This window comes from Vipera berus (assembly GCF_964194415.1).
Source record: "Vipera berus genome assembly, chromosome: 5".
Classification (NCBI taxonomy): domain Eukaryota; kingdom Metazoa; phylum Chordata; class Lepidosauria; order Squamata; family Viperidae; genus Vipera; species Vipera berus.
The window spans coordinates 21,856,288-21,878,226 of NC_138207.1; positions in this window are offsets into that span (position 1 = coordinate 21,856,288).

Sequence of the window (21,939 nt, forward strand, 5' to 3'; positions counted from 1 at the left end):
ACAAATATCAACTATCTCAAGGTTACAAATCCATCTCCAGAGATCTAGATTTGCCTTTGTCCACAGTGCGCAACATTATCAAGAAGTTTGCAACCCATGGCACTGTAGCGAATCTCCCTGGTCATGGACAGAAGAGAAAAATTGATGAAAGGTTGCAACGCAGGATAGTCCGGATGGTGGATAAGCAGCCCCAAACAAGTTCCAAAGGAATGCAAGCTGTCTGTCAGGACCCACCCCAAACCACGTCTTAGGAAGACAAAAACTCTTGGAGCCAAATCTTAGTCCAAAAGGAATCTTTACTATGACATGCTTGGTTGTAGGAGGCGAGACAGGACTTAATAATTCCACGAAGTAAACCCTTATAAAGAGTTCCCGGTTTAACCCCCCTTAATCCCCATTTGATCAGTCCCCCATCCTTTCTCTCGTATCATCCATCTCCTGGGAAAAAGGAAGTTAGGACCCTTTTGTTTATTGCTGTCTTCCATGACAAAAGCCAGATGCTAGCCCCCCCTTTTGTTTCCCCAGTTCAAAAGGCTTCTCCTTTCCTTTGAAATGCCTATTGCCGGTTCAATACACATCTATCCTCTTCTCTTCGGGAGATGGCAGAATCCATGGGATAATGTTTGAAATATTCCATTTATGAATATGATATAAATGGATTCTGACACTGTCCTGCAGGCTCAGGGAGCATCAGTGTCAGCGCGAACTATCCGTCGACATTTAAATGAAATGAAACGCTATGGCAGGAGACCAAGGAGGACCCCACTTCTGACACAGAGACACAAAAAAGCAAGATTACAGTTTGCCAAAATGTACTTGAGTAAGCCAAAATCCTTCTGGGAAAACATCTTGTGGACAGATGAGACCAAGATAGAGCTTTTTGCTAAAGCACATCATTCTACTGTTTACCGAAAACGAAATGAGGCCTACAGAGAAAAGAACACAGTACCTACAGTGAAATATGGTGGAGGTTCAATGATGTTTTGGGGTTGTTTTGCTGCCTCTGGCACTGGGTGCCTTGAATGTGTGCAAGGCATCATGAAATCTGAGGATTACCGAAGGATTTTGGGTCGCACTGTAGAGCCCAGTGTCAGAAAGCTGGGTTTGCGTCCAAGATCTTGGGTCTTCCAGCAGGACAATGACCCCAAACATACGTCAAAAAGCACCCAGAAATGGATGGCAAGAAAGCGCTGGAGAGTTCTGAAGTGGCCAGCAATGAGTCCAGATCTGAATCCCATTGAACACCTGTGGAGAGATCTTAAAATTGCTGTTGGGAAAAGGCGCCCTTCCAATAAGAGAGACCTGGAGCAGTTTGCAAAGGAAGAGTGGTCCAAAATTCCGGGTGAGAGGTGTAAGAAGCTTATTGATGGTTATAGGAAGCGACTGATTTCAGTTATTTTTTCCAAAGGGTGTGCAACCAAATATTAAGTTAAGGGTGCCAATAATTTTGTCCGGCCCATTTTTGGAGTTTTGTTTGACATTATGTCCAATTTGCTTTTTTTCCTCCCTTTTTTGTTGTGTTCCAATACACACAAAGGGAATAAACCTGTGTATAGCAAAACATGTGTTCCTGCAATACTTTTCTGTGAGAAATACTTGATTTTCTGGAAAAATTTCTGGGGTGCCAACAATTTCGGCCATGACTGTATATATGACAACAGCTGCAAGACTCCTGTATGCACAAAAATGGAGGGACTTACAAAATACTACCACAGAAAAAGGATGGTAAAGTTAATGGAATTAGCTGAACAGACTAAATTAACCACTCTGATTAAAGAAAAGTCTTTGTCTATCTTTATGTCAATTTGGAAATCACTGTTGGACTTCTTGCTAGGAACTGAAAGAAATGAAAACTTAATTTTGGGGGATTTGGTGATCAGAATTGTTTATGATCATAGGAATACTGTGCATTATTGTTGATTTTAAAAAAAGAGGTGTAATGTATTTTATATCTGTATCTGTACCAAAGAAAGTGGGGAAATATTTTACCTTTCCCCTTTTTTCTTTTTTTTTCTTTCTCTTTGCACATCTGGTTTTGCTTTTTCTTTAACATTTCTTTTCCCCAATCCTGTCTTTTTATTATTTATCTTTGCTGAAACTTAAAATTATTTTTAAAAAGTTTTTGTCTGGATTGTAGTTTACCTCTTCCTCCCCACTTGTTTTACATTAAACATAATGTAATTGTCATATACTTTTCACACAAATGACATTCTGTAATTGTCATACAAATAAAACTATTTGGGCTTGAATTACATACAGAAATTGCTAGCTATCAGTAGTTGAATCACGTAATCTATTTGTTGTTGTTAGCTGCGAAGTCGTGTCTGACCCATCATGACCCCATGGACAACGTTCCTCCAGGCCTTCCTGTCCTCTACCATCTTCTGGAGTCCATTTAAGCTCATGCCTACTGCTTCAGTGACTCCATCCAGCCACCTTATTCTCTGTCATCCCCTTCTTCTCTTGCCCTCAATCTTTCCCAGCATTAGGCTCTTCTCCAGTGAGTCCTTCCTTCTCATTAGGTGGCCAAAGTATTTGAGTTTTAGCTTCAGGATCTGGCCGTCTAAAGAGCAGTCAGGGTTGATCTCCTCTAGGACTGACCGGTTTGATCGCCTTGCAGTCCAAGGGACTCGCAGGAGTCTTCTCCAGCACCATAGTTCAAAGGCCTCAATTCTTTGGTGCTCAGCCTTTCTTATGGTCTAACTTTCACAGCCATACATTGCAACTGGGAAGACTATACGCACTTTTGTTGGCAGGGTGATGTCTCTGCTTTTTAGTGTGCTGTCTAGATTTGCCATGGCTTTCCTCCCCAGGAGCAAGTGTCTTTTAATTTCTTAGCTGCAGTCCCCATCTGTGGTGATCTTGGAGCCCAGGAAAATAAAATCTGTCACTACCTTCATTTCTTCCCCATCTATTTGCCAGGAATTGAGAGGGCCGGATGCCATGATCTTGGTTTCCTTAATGTTAACATGTAATCTATGGTACCCATCAAATACCTGAACTATTTTCTATTCTTAACTGTCTGCTTGCAGCTGAAAGGTTATCAACAACTAGCAAGGCATTAAATAACTAGCAAGGCATTAAGTGGCATTTGATTTGATTGGTCATTAATTCTACAAGACTAATACTGGGAATTTTTATTGTAAATCACACATATGAACCCAGCTGCACTCTTTCTTGTGGTTGTGAAAGCTGTAAACATTACAACTATACATGGAGGTGGTTATATCCAAATTTATCTGGGTACATTTAAAGAATATAAAGAAAAATATAAAGAGAATATAAAGAAACTTAAAGGGAGAATAACTATAGCTTCTTCTTCAATTCTACTAAGTAGCATGGATGGCACAGGATTACACACAAATAAACAAAACAGTTGCATAGAGCTTCTTGACAAATAATAGCAGTTTTTCACTTATTGCTTTAGTGCTGTCTTACTCTAAGGGAGGAAATTTAAATAGTATTTACGTATTGTTTGGGGGAAGGAAGGAAGGAAGGAAGGAAGGAAGGAAGGAAGGAAGGAAGGAAGGAAGGAAGGAAGGAAGGAAGGAAGGAAGGAAGGAAGGAAATTTAAATAGCAATTACGTATTTGGTGGGCGAAGTAGTTTATCACTGAAGCTTTCTTCTATGCTTGAATTCTTGATCTTTTAAGGGAATGGACACAGCAGTACAAAGAAAATATGCAGAACTACAGAAGGCAAAAGATGAAAGCAAAAAGATTAATAATTAATAATAAAGAGAGTTAATTATTCATAAGTGGGCTCATATCTATAGGTTAGACATTTTTTCTGAGAGTACTAAGACTCATGCCATACAATCCCAACATCTAATTCTTAAAGTGCCTTTTGATTTATAGTCTATGGACTATGTCTGCATAATGGAAAATAAAGTTTGCTTTCCTGGATTTGCTCAATTTCTCAGCACTTTTATCTTCTCACTACTCAGATCAGTATCCAGTTATATGTCCAACTTTGGAAAGCAAAAAAAAAATGGACTAATGTTAAAAGCGACCTACAGTATCAAAGTGGTTGGGGGTTTTTGGGGACAAGGAGTGTCTTTGAATTCATGTTGACTCCTGACAACTGCCTGAACTAGTCCCTGCAGTTTTCTTGGCAGAATTTTTCAGAAGTGATTTATCATTGTCATCTTCCTGGGGCTAAGAGAGAGAGACTTGGGCTAAAGGCTTGGGACCCAAGGCAAGAATTAGAACACACTCTTCCTGTGTTTAGTCCTGAAACAGTGAAAGAGCCACTCGGAACCGGTTCCCTCACAAAAGGAAAAACTGGGAGCCGCAAAAAATGTGTGCACATGCGCGTACATACGCACATGCGCAGAACAGGATTTGACTGAAGAGTGGAGCCAAGGCGAGATATGCACCTACCCTGCATATTTGAATTGATTGGTTGAACTTTTTTAGTCCCACTTTTTTTGGGGGGGACTGCACATGGCAGAGGACTGGGAGCCGCAGGAGATGGCTGAAGAGCCGCATGCCTACAGCAAATTGGCTGTCATGGATCATACAAATCTTAGAGAGTGTTGAGCCTTTGTACCATTAATAGCTAAGTTAAGAAAAATCTGATCTGAGAAGCTTTGGTATAGAAATATGGACAGGAGGTTCAATGCACGTGAGCACTGAGTTGTGTATTCATGTATACAACATTTGGTATACACAGCCATCAACATTTGTTGAGTGTAGTTGTAGCTCATATTCCCCTTCCTGGCACAGAGACTCCATATTTGTAGGACAGTTTGTCTCCAATTAACTCTTTTCATCTATATGATCTAACAGAGTTGGTTTGTTCCACGACATATTAATTAAGCATTATAGGCCCTGAAACATCCCTGACATGCCTTCTGTCCCCTATTGAAAAGCTTCCCTCAACATTTGATTGGCCCCAACTCTGCCAGCCCTCAGAAGGCTGAATTCCTGCCTCCTCTCCCAGATGCAGGCCCAGGATTGTAGATTGTTGCACTATATGACTTGTATTCTGGCCCCTATACATATACTTTATTTTATTTTATTGTTTTATTACTTTATCATTTCCCTTTGCATTCAGTTTTGTCAACACCATTAGCTGCCATGAATTGCCAATGGAATGAAGAAATAATCCTTACACAAATCACTTGCTCCCCAGCTATATGATCAAGAGGGAAATTCCACCACTTTACTACATAGCCCTAATGGCCTCTGAAGCCATCCCATTTATTTTTTATCTGTTCCCTCCTCTCAGAAGGATGGGGCAGGGAGCTGACTTGACAGACCTCCATGGAAAAAAAATCATTGTTAAGGCTCTGTACATCTGAGTAGGACTGTTACAACAATTCCATTATACCCACAAGAGTAATTATCTGGTCATAAAAGCCTCCTGTCCTGAGGCTTCCTTTCACCACCCCCATCATAAGGAAGCTAGAAAAATCCTCTCGGAGGGTGAGGAGAAGGGCCACCCTCAGGCCTTGCTAATTAGCAAGGACATTGCTTGCCTCTTGAGGCTACACTGCCCTGGATCTTTGCAGCTGCTTATTCACCTTAGTGGCCCCAGCCAGAACTAACCCTCCAGTCTTATCCATTCAACTTTTAGTTGTGGATACTGCCTCCTTTGGGAGAGTTGGCCACCTTCCAGCTTGTCTTTTACCTGCCTCTATTCCTGCTTCCAGTGTGTCTGAAGTTTGCCTTACTACCCTGAGATTGTTGTAGGTCACACAATCTTTCTATCCCCTCAGACTGACTGCTCCTGAAGTTCCAGGCCTTTGAGGCCTATAGCTTGAATCCTCAGAGACTAGACACTCTAGGATTTGTAGCTTAAAGGAGAGAGAAAAGCACATTACCCTATAAGACAATGTCTTTCATGCACTACAACTCCCAGAATGCTTTTGTTGGCCAGTTTGATATAATGTTAAAGTGTCAGGTTAGAAATCATGAGACTGTGAATTCTAGTTTTGCCTTTGGTACCAAGCCAGCTGGGTAACCTTGGGTCAGGCACACTCCCTCAGCCCTAGGAGGGAGAAGATAATGGCAAACAATTTCCAAAAAAAATTTCCAAGGAAACTGAAGGCTCTAGTCCAGGAGTCCACAACCCTTAATCTGTGGACTGGTTCTGGGCTGCGGCATGTCAGCAACCAATCCACACAAACAAACCAAAGCCCCATCTGCTAGATGCAGTCAGCACACAAAACCATGCACCCTCAGGTCCACAGAAAAACCTGTCTCCACAGAACCAGTCCCTGGTCCCCAAAAGGTTGGGGACCTCTGCTCTAGTCCATAGTCACCCCAGGAGTCACCCTGTCCCCCAAAAACCTAATTTGAAGAAATATAAAAAATCTCACCAACTATATTTCCTGTGAAGAGGAAGGACCATACAGAGGCGTGTAAGTAATGTGCTTGGAGGAAAATCCCTAAAATTCTTGGCTTGGTGAGTGCTAGTGCATTAGATTTATCACTTTGGAAGAAAGGAGAATTCCAGAGGAGGAAAGAGAACATAAATTGTTACCAAGAACATGACCAAATATAAATTATGCATTAAAAAACAACAAGATACACAAGCAGATAGCTGTTAATCATCCACTTTTTAAAAAAAGTAGCCAAGGTTTCATTTCTGTTTTCTCTTCTCTTCTCTTCTCTTCTCTTCTCTTCTCTTCTCTTCTCTTCTCTTCTCTTCTCTTCTCTTCTCTTCTCTTCTCTTCTCTTCTCCTCTTCTCTCCTCTCCTCTCCTCTCCTCTTCTCTCCTCTCTTCAGTGAAGTTTTTCAAAACATAAAGGAATACGCTTTATATTTATATTTATTTATATTTATTAAATTTTTATACCGCCCTTCTCCCGAAGGACTCAGGGCGGTGTACAGGGCAATAAATATCGAAATATACATACAATAGTTAAAAAAGAATTAAATAATTATGCCCAATATAAAACGATGATTAAAACCCCAACCCCATCAGACCAGGCCGGATTGTTCAAATAAATAAGTTTTTAGATCACGTCGGAAGGAGCGAAGGTCGGGGGCCGTCCGGAGCTCAACCAGCAAGTGGTTCCATAGGTCTGGTGCGCCCACAGGGAACGCCCTCCCCCTGGGGGCCACCAATCGACATTCTCTCATCGGAGGCACCCTGAGGAGGCCCACTCTGTGGGAGCGCACTGGACGGTGGGAAGTTGACGCCGGCAGCAGGTGCTGCCGTAGGTAATCCGGACCCATGCCATGTAGGGCTTTAAAGGTCATTACCAGCACCTTGAATCTCACCCGGAGGGCAACTGGCAGCCAATGCAGCTCGCGGAGCAGAGGTGTAACATGGGAGTATCGGGAGACCCCCAACACTACTCACGCGGCTGCATTCTGCACCAGCTGAAGCCTCCGAGTGGTCCTCAAGGGCAGCCCCATGTAGAGAGCGTTGCAGTAGTCCAAACGAGAGGTCACGAGCACATGAGTGACTGTACGCAAGGCATCCCGGTCTAGATAGGGCCGCAACTGGCACACCAGGGTTTGTTTTATGTATTAAATTTATACACTGCCCTCTTGCCATCAAGAGCAACTCTGGGCAGTTTAAATGCTAGTTTGGGATAATGGTTAAGATGTTGGCCTAGAAAGCAGGAAAGTGTGACTTTTAATTCCATTTTAGGCATGAAAGCAATTGGGTGATTTAGGGCGAATTGCTCTCTTATAACCCAAACCACCTCCCAGGGTTGTTATTGGGAAAATAGGAGGAGAAAGTAGTACTATGATAGGTATGTTTTCTCCCTTGAGTTACTTATAAAGTAATAGAAGCAAGATAAGGTAAAAGGTAAAGGTTCCCCCGCACATGCGTGCTAGTCGTTTCCAACTCTAGGGGCCGGTGCTCATCTCCGTTTCAAAGCCGAAGAGCCACCGCTTGTCCGAGGACATCTCCGTGGTCATGTGGCCAGCATGACTAGACACCAAAGGCGCACGGAACGCTGTTACCTTCCCACCGTAGTGGTCCCTATTTTTCTACTTGCATTTTTATGTGCTTTCGAACTGCTAGGTTGGCAGAAGCTGGGATGAGTAACAGGTGCTTACTCTGTTACGTGGCACTCGGGATTCGACCCGCCAAACTGCCGACCATCTGATCGACAAGCTCAGCATCCTAACCCACTGAGCCACCACGTCCCTAGAAGCGAGATTAAAAAGTCTAAATATTATTTATTTATTTTTATTTATTTTAATCCCATTTATATCCCGCCCTTCTCCGAAGACTCAGGGCGGCTTACAATTTAAGCACAAACCAATGTGCTTAGCAATAGCGGCATTATTACAAAGTCAGCTTACTGCCCCCAACAATCTGGGTACTCATTTTACCTACCTCGGAAGGATGGAAGGCTGAGTCAACCTTGAGCCTGGTGGGATGAGAACCTGCACTAATTGCAGGCAGCTGGTGTTACTTAAGGAGGCATTAGCCCACTGCTCCACCAAGGCTCTTAAAATTAATAAATCTTAATAAATCTTAATTATTTATGCTGCAGAGGTGTACTGCAGATCCTGGGGTATTTACAAAGAAACTTTTCCCAAGAAATATAAAATACAAAGATATTAATGCATGACTGATCAGATGGCATCGGACACTACAATATACCAATTTTAATATCATACATCGAGCTGGACAGTAAAACGTTATCACTGTCAGAAATTCTAACTGTGGTATGGTAAAGACAGTAAGATTACATTAACCTAATTAAAAAAGAAAGGTTTTTTTTCCTTAAAGGGGTAAAATACGTGGAAGAGCAGGCTTTTTAGAAAAATTGCAGGCACCTGTGCTGCCTCCCACCCTTCCCATTTGAGCCTTTTCTCCAGTGTCAGCACAGTGGAATTGTCAAAAAAGCTGCAACCTAGAAAGAGGCGTGGGAAAAGATGCGTGTTTTCTGCAGCAAGCAGCAATAGTAAATAGTACAAAGCAGCTGAATCTAAAAAGGGGTTTTTTTTACTTCAAAGGGTTCAAAGGAAAAAGGATACAGGCAGAGCAAGTAAAGCAAAGCAAAGCAAAAAGGTATACAGAAGACACAACAGGATTTGTAAAAAGAAAACATTGCTAGTAAAGAGGAAATGTTTTAATAATAGAACAGTTGTACTATAGAATACAGTACAGGTCGTCGTCAAGTTACAACCACAATTGAGCTCAAAATTCGTGTTGTTAAGTTAGAAATTTGTTAAGTCAATTTTGCCCCATTTTGATGACTTTTCTTTTGCCACAGTTGTTAAGTGAATGACTGCAGTTGTTAAATTAGTAACATGGTTGTTAGGTGAATCTGGTTTCCTCAATTGACTTTGCTTGTCAGAAGATCACAAAATGGGATCACATGACTCAGGGACCCTACAACCATCATAAATGTGAGTCAATTGTCCAGCATCCAAATTTAAAACACTTGACCATGGGGATGCTACAATGGTCATAAATGTGAAAAATGGTCATAAGTCACTTTTTCCAGAGCTGTTGTAACTTCAAACGGTCACTAAATGAACTGTTGTAAGTCGAGGAATAGCTGTATAGAGGAAATATTGTAATAGTAATTGAATAGTATAATATAGTAACTAGCATAGTGATATAGAAATAGCAATGGAATATAGGGAAGAGATTCTACAAAACATATGAAGTTATTCACTTTTTACCACTTTTTTTACTGCATCCTTTTCACAGACAAAGCAGTGGGAGTTCCCCAACAACTTGTCTCATGTTTGAACCTACACTTATGACAAAATTCTCACCCATGTTGTACAAGGGAAACTAGTGGGAAAGGTCATGTACTTGAGCATCAAGTCAGAGGAGCCTTCATTGAATTTCAGCTGATATGCCAATTGCAACCCTGCTTGAATCAATATACTCTGACCACAATAACACACTTCATGCTGATGAAGATCCAGTTGGATTTCTGCGATGTACTGTAATTGGAGATGTCTTTGGAGACAACCTGGATGCTACAGCTAGTACAAGCCTTCATAGCAAGATTGCTGTTGGAATAATCCCACCAGTTAGAATATCACCTATAAACCAAAGGCACTGTACTCATTACCAGTAGGCTTATAGACTTGATTCAGAGTATGGTCATCACCACTAAGAAAATCTTGCAGAAATTATTCAGAGATGGTTACACCCCATGTGTAAAACATGCATTGAGCTCAGGAAATAGAGAATGCAATGGGAAGACACCCTGACTGACTGCTCCCTGGAATATAAAATGGAGGGAAAGGAAAAGTAGTCAATCTTGCAAAATTCTATTATAATAGCCTCATTTATCAACCTTTTTACTTGGGAAGTACCCTTGAAATAATTTTCAGGTCTCAGGGAACCCCTGCATAAATATGATTATATCAACAGTTCGTGGTAGATTAGAGCCATCACTAAGTTTTTCACATTTTTTCTCAAAAAATAAGGTAAAGGTAAAGTTTCCCCTGCACATGCGTGCTAGTCATTTCCAACTCTAGGGGCCGGGGCTCATCTCCGTTTCAAAGCCAAAGAGCCAGTGCTTGTCCGAGGATGTCTCTGTGGTCATGTGGCCAGCATGACTAGACGCCAAAGGCACACAGAACGCTGTTACCTTCCCACCGTAGTGGTCCCTATTTTTCTACTTGCATTTTTACGTGCTTTCGAACTGCTAGGTTGGCAGAAGCTGGGACAAGTAACAGGCGCTCAGTCTGTTACGCGGCACTCGGGATTCAACCCGCCAAACTGCCAACCATCTGATCGACAAGCTCAGCATCCTAACCCACTGAGCCACCGCGTCCTTTCTCAAAAAATAGAAAGCAGTTAATAAAACTGAACATAACTGCAATCTTAAAGTGTAACCTATCATAAGTACATAGAGCATGCAGTGGATCACTGCCCCATGTTCTGTTACTGCATATGTGCAGCACTTCTGAAAGATTTACTTAGTCTTGCTAATTGTCATCCTTTTATATTTGGTTTTATATAAAATGTTGACCCTGTCAATGTCATTTCATGTAATTTGAGTCTCACTTGCTTAAACTGCACAAAGTAGATCAGAATAAGAAATATATAATTTAAAGCATGGTAAGTTCTAAGTAGTTTATTTATTTTATTTTGAAGTAGAAGGTTATATTTATATATTATTTATATTTCTTATTGTGAGTTCAATAATTATAGTAATAGCGTAAAGATGGGATACTTTTAAAAAAGTATTTTAAAAAATACATTTTCACAGAAATTAAAGCATTTTTCAAATGTGAACTTCATGCATGTGAAGATCTCTCCTAAACTTTGAATAAATACTTCTATTGCATTAAAAATTCTGATGAAAATATAAATGTAAGAACTTCTCTTTTTGTTATAAGCCAACTCAATTTCATTTGGAATTTTCTTCTTCAGTTCCATCCTGTATAGTAAGCATTTGTTTTAGCTTAAATTTTTGTTTTGTTTTGTTTTAAAAAGCATGCAATATTTTATAATATAAATAGCAAAAAACCAACAATCTTTTAGCAGAAAAAAAATTGCACCATCTCATACAATAACAAAGAAACTTACCACTTAGAAATTGCTGTCATAAAATAGAGCAAAGTTCTGTCCTCAACCTGATGAACTGTTTAATGTTATACTGCAGTGAGAGTTTTGGTAATTGTCTCCAAATACCTAACATAATGTATGCTGCAGAGCTCCACCCCTTTTTACTGTTTCACCATCCACCATTTAATAACAGCTAATTAAATCATTCTGAAAAACTCAGTTCATAATCAAAATTCATGCATCTTCTATGGCACAAGTGACTTGACTGTAATATATCAAAGTCTGGCTAGAAATGGCCAATATAAAAAAGACTAGTTTGGTTTAATTTTTTCTGTGCATCCAGCATACTTGAATCTATTATTTTCAACATATTGAATTGCCAATTCCAGAAAATTAGACAGTGTGAATGGAGTTTTTACTTCTGCTAAATAAAAAACAAACCTGGATAGAAAGAAAACATGAAATCCTTATTCCTTGCCTATTGAAAAAAATGATGGTAATTTTAGCTTCTTCAAAGAGAACTATAAATGGGTGTGTTTTGCCAAGAGAAATGCCAATTCAATACTTAATGGCAAGATTAATTTCGATATAGGGTTAGTGATACTTAATGTTTCAGTATATAAATATTTTAAATAAACACTAATCATGATTAGCTTATTTCACATGTATTTCAGTGGTCCCAGGGTATCCTAAAGACTTTTCTATCACGTCCCTTTAGTGTAATGTTAATGTATAAAGGTAAAGGTTTCCCTGCACATGCGTGCTAGTCGTTTCCAACTCTAGGGGCCGGTGCTCATCTCCGTTTCAAAGCCGAAGAGCCAGTGCTTCTCCGAGGACGTCTCCGTGGTCATGTGGCCAGCATGACTAGACGTCAAAGGCGCACGGAATGCTGTTACCTTCCCACTGTAGTGGTCCCTATTTTTCTACTTGCAGTTTTACGTGCTTTCGAACTGCTAGGTTGGCAGAAGCTGGGACGAGTAACAGGCGCTCACTCTGTTATGCAGCACTCGGGATTCGACCCGCCAAACTGCCAACCTTCTGATCGACAAGCTCAGCATCCTAACCCACTGAGCCACCACGTTCCTTGATGTTAATGTATACACTTCCTCAAAAAATCCAAATTAACAATAAAAATAACAAATTAACAATGAAAACAATACAATGAAACTCTGGGAAAGATGGATATATTGTATCAATATTACTAAAAGGTACTTCACACTTCTGGACTCTGTCTGCTCTTCCCCTAGGGAGGTACACCACACTTTGAGCTACAAGTAGTCCTTGACATACAACTGTAATGGAGACTGCCCATTACAATTGCATGTTACAATAGTCATTAAGCAAAATAGCCTCTCTTAACAACCCCATACCTTGTTCTCCCTGATTCAACCATTAAATGCGAGAGTGATTAAATGAAGCAAAGGATGCCTCAGGGGTGGGTTAGCTTGAGAGGCCTACACAGGCCCAGTTCCCACTTCCCTTGCTTGTTGGAGTTTGCAGGATTCAGCCTGCTCTAGGACCCAGCAACACCCAACTTACCTTTCTGTTTTTTGCAGCTTCTGAGACAGACACCTGAGACAGACACATACAGGGTCAATTTCTTTCAGACCCAGCCACACGGCAAATTAACTCCTACTATTGTGCAACAGATTCTATTCTTACGATACTGTCAAGGTTTTTTTTAAAGGAGGTTCTATTTTTTAAGTACGCTTCATTTATTTGTGAAGGGATATGGTGGCTCAGTGGTTAGGATGCTGAGTTTTAGAATGTTAAAGATTCGAATGCTGCGAGATAGAGTGAGCTCTATCTCTTTTGTCCCAGTTCCTGACAACCTAGCAGTTTGAAAGTGAGGGAAGTCAGCTCCCCAGAGAAGAAAATATTAAAAGGGCAGAAAAATATATTTCCTAAAAATATATTTCCTAAAAAGAAATTGAAGAACAAGGAAAGCATGCTGAGTTTTCTTAATAGTTTCAGGTCTCCTTCCCCGCCCCCACCCCCAAGCAGAAAACCAGTTCTATAGACATGCAAATGTGAGCTTAGGAAAGACAAAGACATATCCCAGCCCCAGGGAAGCAGGGGCTGGGACATACAACCAGCAAGATTCCTAGAAGGGCACACCTGGACCCAGGACAGTATACGTGACACAGGACGTAGCCTCACAGGAACAGGAAATAACTCCAAACAATAGAGTCTAGGTGGTATAAACACCCACTACCCACATGGTATAAACACCCACTACCCACATGGTCCCTACTTGGACTGAGATGCTCTACGCACAGTCACTCATGCGCTCGTGACCTCCCGTTTAGACTACTGCAACGCTCTCTACATGGGGCTGCCCTTGAGGACCACTCGGAGGCTTCAGCTGGTACAGAATGCAGCCGCGCGAGTTGTGATGGGGGTTTCCCGACACTCCCATATAACACCTCTACTCCGTGAGCTGCATTGGCTTCCGGTTGCCCTCCGGGTGAGATTCAAGGTGCTGGTGATGACCTATAAAGCCCTTAAAGGCTTGGGTCCAGGATAACTGAGGGAGCACCTGCTGCTGGCATCAAGCTCCCTTCGTCCAGCGCGCTCTCACAGGGAGGGCCTTCTCAGGGTGCCGCCGGTTAAAGATTGCCGGCGGGTAACACCCAGGGGGAGGGCCTTCTCTGTGGGTGCGCCTGCCCTCTGGAACCAGCTGCCCGTGGAACTTAGGACTGCCCCCAACCTTCGTTAATTTTGCTGGGACCTGAAGACCTGGCTCTTTGAGCTTCCCGGTCCGGGCTGAGAGTTCTTAGTTTTAATTGGGGTTTTTATTCTTAGGGATCAAATTTAATTCTTTTTAATTGCTTTGTAATTTTTGTATCACTGTTTTAGTATCCTGTAAACCGCCCTGAGTCCTTCGGGAAAGGGCAGTACATAAATCCAATAAAATAAATAAATAAATAAAATAAATGTGGTCAGTCCTTTTTCTGTTGGATCCACTCTAATGGCAGAAAGTGAAGAGAAACTAAAGAACCTCTTGTTGATAGTGAAGAAGAAGAGTGCAAAAGTTGGGTTGAAACTAAACATTAAGAAAACCAAGATCATGGCATCCGGCCCTCTCAATTCCTGGCAAATAGATGGAGAAGAAATGGAGGTAGTGACAGATTTTATTTTCCTGGGCTCCAAGATCACTGCAGACGGGGACTGCAGCCAAGAAATTAAAAGACGCATGCTCCTGGGGAGGAAAGCCATGGCAAATCTAGACAGCACACTAAAAAGCAGAGACATCACCCTGCCAACAAAAGTGTGTATAGTCAAGACTATGGTCTTCCCAGTTTGTTTGTTTGTTTGTTTGTTTGTTTGTTTGTTTATTTATTTATTTATTTATTTCGATTTATATACCGCCCTTTTCCCGAGGAACTCAGGGCGGTTTACAGGGCAAATTAAAACAGTGCAATGTACAAATTAAAATAAAATTAAATTAATAGCCCCAAAAGAGTTTAAAATTTAAAATTTAAAACCTTAAAATCCCTCACTCCAGGCCGGCTAACTCAAATAGCCAGGTTTTTAGGTCCTGGAGAAATGAGCAAAGGTCGGGGGCGATCCAGAGTTCCACAGACAGTTGATTCCATAGGGCAGGCGCGCCCACTGAGAATGCTCTCCCCCTGGGGATTGCCTGCCGGCAGTCCCTGACTGGCAGGACCCTGAGGAGGCCCTCCCTGTGGAAGTGCACAGGACGGTGGGAAGTTGATGCTGGCAGCAGGTGCTCCCTAAGATAATCTGGACCCATGCCATTTAGGGCTTTATAGGTCATCACCAGCACCTTGAATCTCACCCAGAGGGCAACTGGAAGCCAATGCAGCTCGCGGAGAAGAGGTGTTACATGGGAGTATTGGGAGACCCCCATCACAACTCGCGTGGCTGCATTCTGCACCAGCTGAAGCCTCCGAGTAGTCCTCAAGGGCAGCCCCATGTAGAGAGCATTGCAGTAGTCTATCCGGGAGGTCACAAGCGCATGAGTGACTGTGCGTAGGGCATCTCGGTCCAGATAGGGCCACAACTGGCGCACCAGGCGAACCTGGGCAAAAGCCCCCCTGGCCACGGCTCCTATATGATCTTCCAAACTGAGCCGTAAGTCCAGGAGGACGCCCAAGTTGCGGACCCTATCTACGGGGGATAACACCTCACCCCCCATAGTTAGCGATGGAATAGACTGGTTGATCCAAGATGCCGGTATGCACAGCCACTCAGTCTTGGTGGGATTGAGTCGAAGCCTGTTTCTCCCCATCCAAACCTGGACCGCCTCCAGGCAACGGGACATCACGTTGAGGGCATCACTGGGTTGGTTCAGGGTGGAAAGAAAAAGCTGGGTATCATCAGCGTACTGATGATACTCCACCCCGAAACCACGAATGAGCTCACCCAGCAGCTTCATATAGATGTTGAACAAGAGGGGAGAGAGGACCGACCCCTGAGGGACTCCACAAACGTGACATGTGATGGTGCCGTTGGCAGAGATGTTCCAGGGGCATGCATAGTCCTCCCCCATTCAGGCATAAAGTTAAAGGTGAGCAGGAGGACCCGACGAGGGGTCGAGGCCATATCGTTAAGGACTCATGCGGCACGGAAAATAAACGCCGGTTAGCAGCCAGCGGGTCCGCCTACCGCCACAGTCCAAGCTGCGAGCCTCCAGACCATCCCAAAATCGGGCTCACGAAGGCCATGGCAGCGGCCAGCCGCCGTCCACGCTGCCCAAGCTGCGGCACCAGCGCGCCGCAAAAACAACTCCAGAACCACGGCACGGCCGTTATACAGGCCGCTATCCTTCCAGGTTGCCGTTCCGGGGGGGGTCTCCACATCGTAAAAAATGGCACCCACCATCACGCAGCCGATCACCAGGCTGCCATGGTCTCCTGGCTGCTCCTGCTGTTCCGGGGGGGCAAGGCTGCCTGAGGCCCCGGATCCAAGGCGCCACAGTTGCGGTTCTGAGGCCGCAGCCGCAGCCGATCTCCAGGCCGCCATTGTCTCCCAGCCGCTCCTGCCGTTCCAGGGGGGGCTACCGTGCCAAGAAAGCGGTGCCCAGTAGCTGTTCCCTTCTCCGATCTACAACTGAGGTGCTAAGGTCGCGGCCGCGGCCATTTTCGGGCCGCCATGGTCTCCCGGCCACTGCTGCCATTCCGGAGGGGGGGCCTCCATGCCGAAAAAGTGGCGTCCGCCAGCTGTTCCCTGCTCCGACCCTCCATTAGGCTTCCCAAGCCTTCGTTGGGCTTCCCGAACTGCCCAAACTGCTAAAGCCCGTCGCGGAGCTCACGGAGCTCAGCCGAAGACCGCCGCCATCTTGGGCAAAAAAAAAAGTTGCAATGTATGGCTGTGAAAGTTGGACCATAAGAAAGGCTGAGCGCCAAAGAATTGAGGCCTTTGAATTATGGTGCTGGAGAAGACTCCTGCAAGTTCCTTGGACTGCAAGGCGATCAAACCGATCAGTCCTAGAGGAGATCAACCCTGACTGCTCTTTAGAAGGCCAGATTCTGAAGTTGAAACTCAAATACTTTGGCCACCTAATGAGAAGGAAGGACTCACTGGAGAAGAGCCTAATGCTGGGAAAGATTGAAGGCAAGAGAAGAAGGGGACAACAGAGAATGAGGTGGCTGGATGGAGTCACTGAAGCAGTAGGCATGAGCTTAAATGGACTGCAGAAGATGGTAGAGGACAGGAAGGCCTGGAGGAACATTGTCCATGGGGTCGCGATGGGTCGGACACAACTTCGCAACTAACAACAACAGCTGCCTGATCTCCCTTGAGTGGATAAGTGACTACAGGCAACCAGCAGAGTGAGATGGATGGGTAAGTGAGTGCTGTAGCTTCCCTGCAATCAGTCCAAAGGGCAAATGACTATGGGGGTATTGTAGCCACCATAAGTTTGAAACCCAGTTGTAAGTAGCTTTTGGGGAGTCTGTTGTAATTTCAAATGGTCACTAAATGACCTGTTGTAAGCTGAGGACTACCTGTGCTCTAAGTATGTTGTTTCCACATGCAAGAGGTGGAAACTGGTAACCTTATCAACCCACCAATTGTTTTTACTAAATGTATTGCTTTAGCAAAATAGCAAAACTGAATTTGTGCATGTTTGACATCTTTTACAGTTACTTTAACCATATGTTAAACAATTAGTAGATTATTTTATGTTATACAATGCGATATTATATCACACTACATTATACTACACTATACAGGTCAACTCCTTACGTTTATATAATGTAACGTCCAAAATTACTATTCAGCTTTGCCAGCATAACAATAATACTATTCCTTTCTTTCTAATCTCTGCCAGGTAAGGAATCTGTATTCTTCACTTGGGGCAAACTGAGAAGTAATATATACTGTTTCTTCAGAGTAGACCTAACCTGAAAATTCATTCTTTTGATTGTTTGGAGATATGTAAATAGGGTATCATAAGTTTGCCCCACTTTTTTCTGTTTAATAGAACTTTGTTAAATAATTTCTATCTATATGTATGCATTCCTTTATGCATATATGTATCCCTTCTCTCCTTTGAAACATCTTTTGAATAAAGTATGCTTTCAACTTCTTTACTGCAGTTTTGATGATTACTTCATTACAGTAATTCCTATTGATACTTGTACAAGCACTCCTGCATTAAGTTATCAAGTTTATCCTGTTTACTCTCCATGCTTAATGCACTCCACTATACACATTGACAGCCATGGTGTTGAATTCTTTTGGATTCTCTGCTATGATATTATGATTGTTCCACCTCAGTAGCTTTACCACTTCCTTTTTCCATGATGTTCTTATCCTCTTATTCATAAACTATGTCCTAGTTAATAACTGTAAGCTTTTATAAACCATCCACCCATTGATTAAGCTTATATCTTTGTGTAGATGATAAACGTTACTTGTCTAATTGTTCTTTAATTGTTTTTATCAACCCTTAAAAAGATTCCAGGCAGTTAGAACAAGTCCATGTGTGCGAGAAAATATGTGTCCCATCATACTGGAAATTCCTTATTTATTCAAATCCTGAATTTGCCATGGTTGGGAAACTCTGGTTTAGGTGAAAATCATGGCTTGAAAGTATCTGCCTATTCCAGTAGTTTTAATAGGATAGGTGTGCTCCAGGTCTCTTCCCATAAATGTTGTTATCTAGTGGGACCTAGGAATTGTGACTTCTTCATAGTGATACCCACCCTGTGGAACACACTTTCCTCTGAGACCTGATTGATTGATTTATTAATTGATTGTGGGCTATTAAGTCATTTTCAACTCTTAGTGCCACCAGAGATTGATTTCCTGACAGAGAGGACAATTAACCAGTGGAACAGCTTGCCTTCAGAAATCGTGGGCGCTCCAAAACTGGAGATTTTTAAGAAGAGACTAGACAGTCACTTGTCTAAGAAGGTATAGGTTCTCCTGCTCGAGCAGGGGGACTGGACTAGAAGACCTCAAAGGTCCCTTCCAGCTCTATTCTATTCTAAGGCTGAGTCCATTAAAGTGGAATGCTGTTATAGAGAGCAATTGCTCTTGAGGCACTGGGAATTTTTGTTCTGGTGTTTTCTTTTTGATGTTTTTAATCATTGTTTTATGGGCCATTCAGGATTATGGTACAAAATCCATATAAACTATTGCTAAGCACATTGATTTGTGCTTTAAATTGTAAGCCGCCCTGAGTCTTCAGAGAAGGGCGGGATATAAATGGGATTTAAAAAAAAGCCATAATCCATAAAAGTCTAAAAAAATAAAACAATGAAAATAAAATAATAACAAGTGATTTTTACATTATGACACAATACCATAACTTAAAGTTGTTTGCCTTCAACATCTGGCTGCAAGTAAAGGACATTTGTGTCATATTACTGTATCATCACCAAAAACCAAATACACAGGTATAATACAGGTGGTACCTGGCTCAATAGTAGTAATTATGAGAGGGACTTTGGCATCATAAAAAAGGTAAAGGTTCCCCCGCACATGCGTGCTAGTCGTTTCCAACTCTAGGGGCCGGTGCTCATTTCCGTTTCAAAGCTGAAGAGCCAGCGCTTGTCCGAGGACGTCTCCGTGGTCATGTGGCCAGCATGACTAGACGCCAAAGGTGCACGGAATGCTGTTACCTTCCCACCGTAGTGGTCCCTATTTTTCTACTTGCATTTTTACGTGCTTTCGAACTGCTAGGTTGGCAGAAGCTGGGACGAGTAACAGGCGCTCACTCTGTTACGCGGCACTCGGGATACGACCCGCCAAACTGCCAACCTTCTGATCGACAAGCTCAGCATCCTAACCCACTGAGCCACCGCGTCCCTTTTGGCATCATAGTGGACTTAAATATGAACCAGCAGTGTGCTGAAGCTGCCAAAAAAAAGGCCCACACAGTTCTAGGCTGCATTAACAGAAGGATAGAACCAAGATCACATGAAGTGTTAATACCATTTTATAATGCCTTGGTAAGATCACAGTTGGAATACTGCATCCAGTTTTGGTCGTCATAATGTAAAAAAAGATGTTGAGACTCTAGAAAGAGTGCAGAAAAGAGAACAAAGATGATTAGGAAACTGGAGGCTAAAACTTAGAACAGTTGCTGGAATTGGGTATGTCTAGTTTAGTGAAAAGAAGGACTAGGGGTCACATGATAGCAGCATTCCAATATCTCAGGGGTTGCCACAAAGAAGAGGGACTCAAGCTATTCCCTAAAGCACCTGAAGGAGGGACAAGAAGCAATGGATGGAAACTTGTCAAGGAGAGAAGCAACCTAGAACTGAGTAGAAATTTCCTGACAGAACAATTAATCAGTGGAACAACTTGCCTCCAGAAGTTGTGAACACTGGAATTTTTAAAGAAGAGATTGGCCAACTATTTGTCTGAAATGGTATAGGGCTTCTTGCCTAATAGAGGGTTGGACTAGAAAACCTACAAGGTCCCTTCCAACTCTGTATTCTGTTCTGTTATCATTTTTCTTGTCAATGGGGCTAGCTACAAACTCCTATAGCTCAGATTCCTTAATTGCATTCTTAAAAGACAGCAGCACTGTTCAGCAATCTGTATTTTTAACAGGTTACAAGCTATCCAAATGGGAAAAATAGGGCATAACTGAATATGAAAAGCAACCAAAGGCAGACCACAAAACAAAAATGAAATGGATGTGAATGCTATTTACATTAATTTAATTAAATACAATCAACATGCTTATACTTTATGTTTTTAATCATTTACTTTTTTCAGATATTAAAAGTTCTGTGGCCACATTTGAAGGAGCCTTGGGGCAAACTGTCCCTAACCTTGAATGCCTATGCTACATTTCTGCCTAGTGGAATTGCTAATATCCTTGGCATGAGGAGTTTCCCACATTTCTAAATTTTGACTTGCTTGAGGGCAGCTAATAACTGATGGAGCAGATTGTGCATAATGTAATGCAAATCTAGGAATATTCATAATATTATATAAGAAGTTATTTTTTATTAATAGGTATACAATGCTTCTATATAATTGAAAACTTATGCTTTTCTTCATTAAGATACATTTAATAAACATTCATTAAAAACCGATGTAGCTGAAGCAGCAGATGCAAACATTCTTACAATATAGTTTAATAGATTATGAGATTTGGAAAGATTTTCTAGAATTTCATATTTTAGATGGTTATTTTTTCCCTATGTTCTTATGCTACTAGCCTCTTAGCCAGCGTAATATCAGGGAAACATCCTAAAAATTGTCCCATGTGTGTGCTCTTCTCATCATCCAGGAAATCTGGAATAGGAGTATTCATATTTTTCCCATCCTCTACAATTATAGAATTTGACTTTAGTCACACTTAAACAAGCCAATCCATTTTTGTTACTCAATTCCTTGAGTACTTACTTCTTACTTCCCAGGTTTCTATTTTGTAATTTCCCCCATTCCGTCACATTAATGCTGTTTAATAGTATTGAGCTGTGATGGCAACAGTGGTTAGAATGCAGGCTATTTCTGCTGACTACTTGCAGTTTGGCAGTTCTATTCTCACCCGCTCAAGGTTGACTCAGCCTTCCATCCTTCTGAGGTCAGTAAAATAAGGATCCAGATTGTTAGGGAAATATGCTGACTCTGTAAACCGCTTAGAGAGGGCTATAAAGCACTGTGAAGCAGTATATAAGTCTAAGTTCTATTGCTATTGCTAATAATTGATTTGGAAAGTTTATGGGGCCTGTATTTGTAACTATGAACATTCAAGCTGTGCATCTCCAGCATGATATGTGATGTGAGCCCAGCCATCAAATGTGGGTTTATTAAAAAGAAGGCCAATTAAGGTGGAGGGATAAGATATTGATAGACTATGAGTTCTCACTTAGGCCTAGAATGCAGTTGGATAACTTCAGGCTGGTTACTCCTTCTCAGGCCAACCTACCTCACAAGGTTGCTTTAGGGAAAATATGGGGGAGAATTATAAATACCACTTTGAGTTGTAAAAAAAAGTGCATGATATAAATCTTAATACTAAACAAATCAAGGCTTAACATAAAAATAA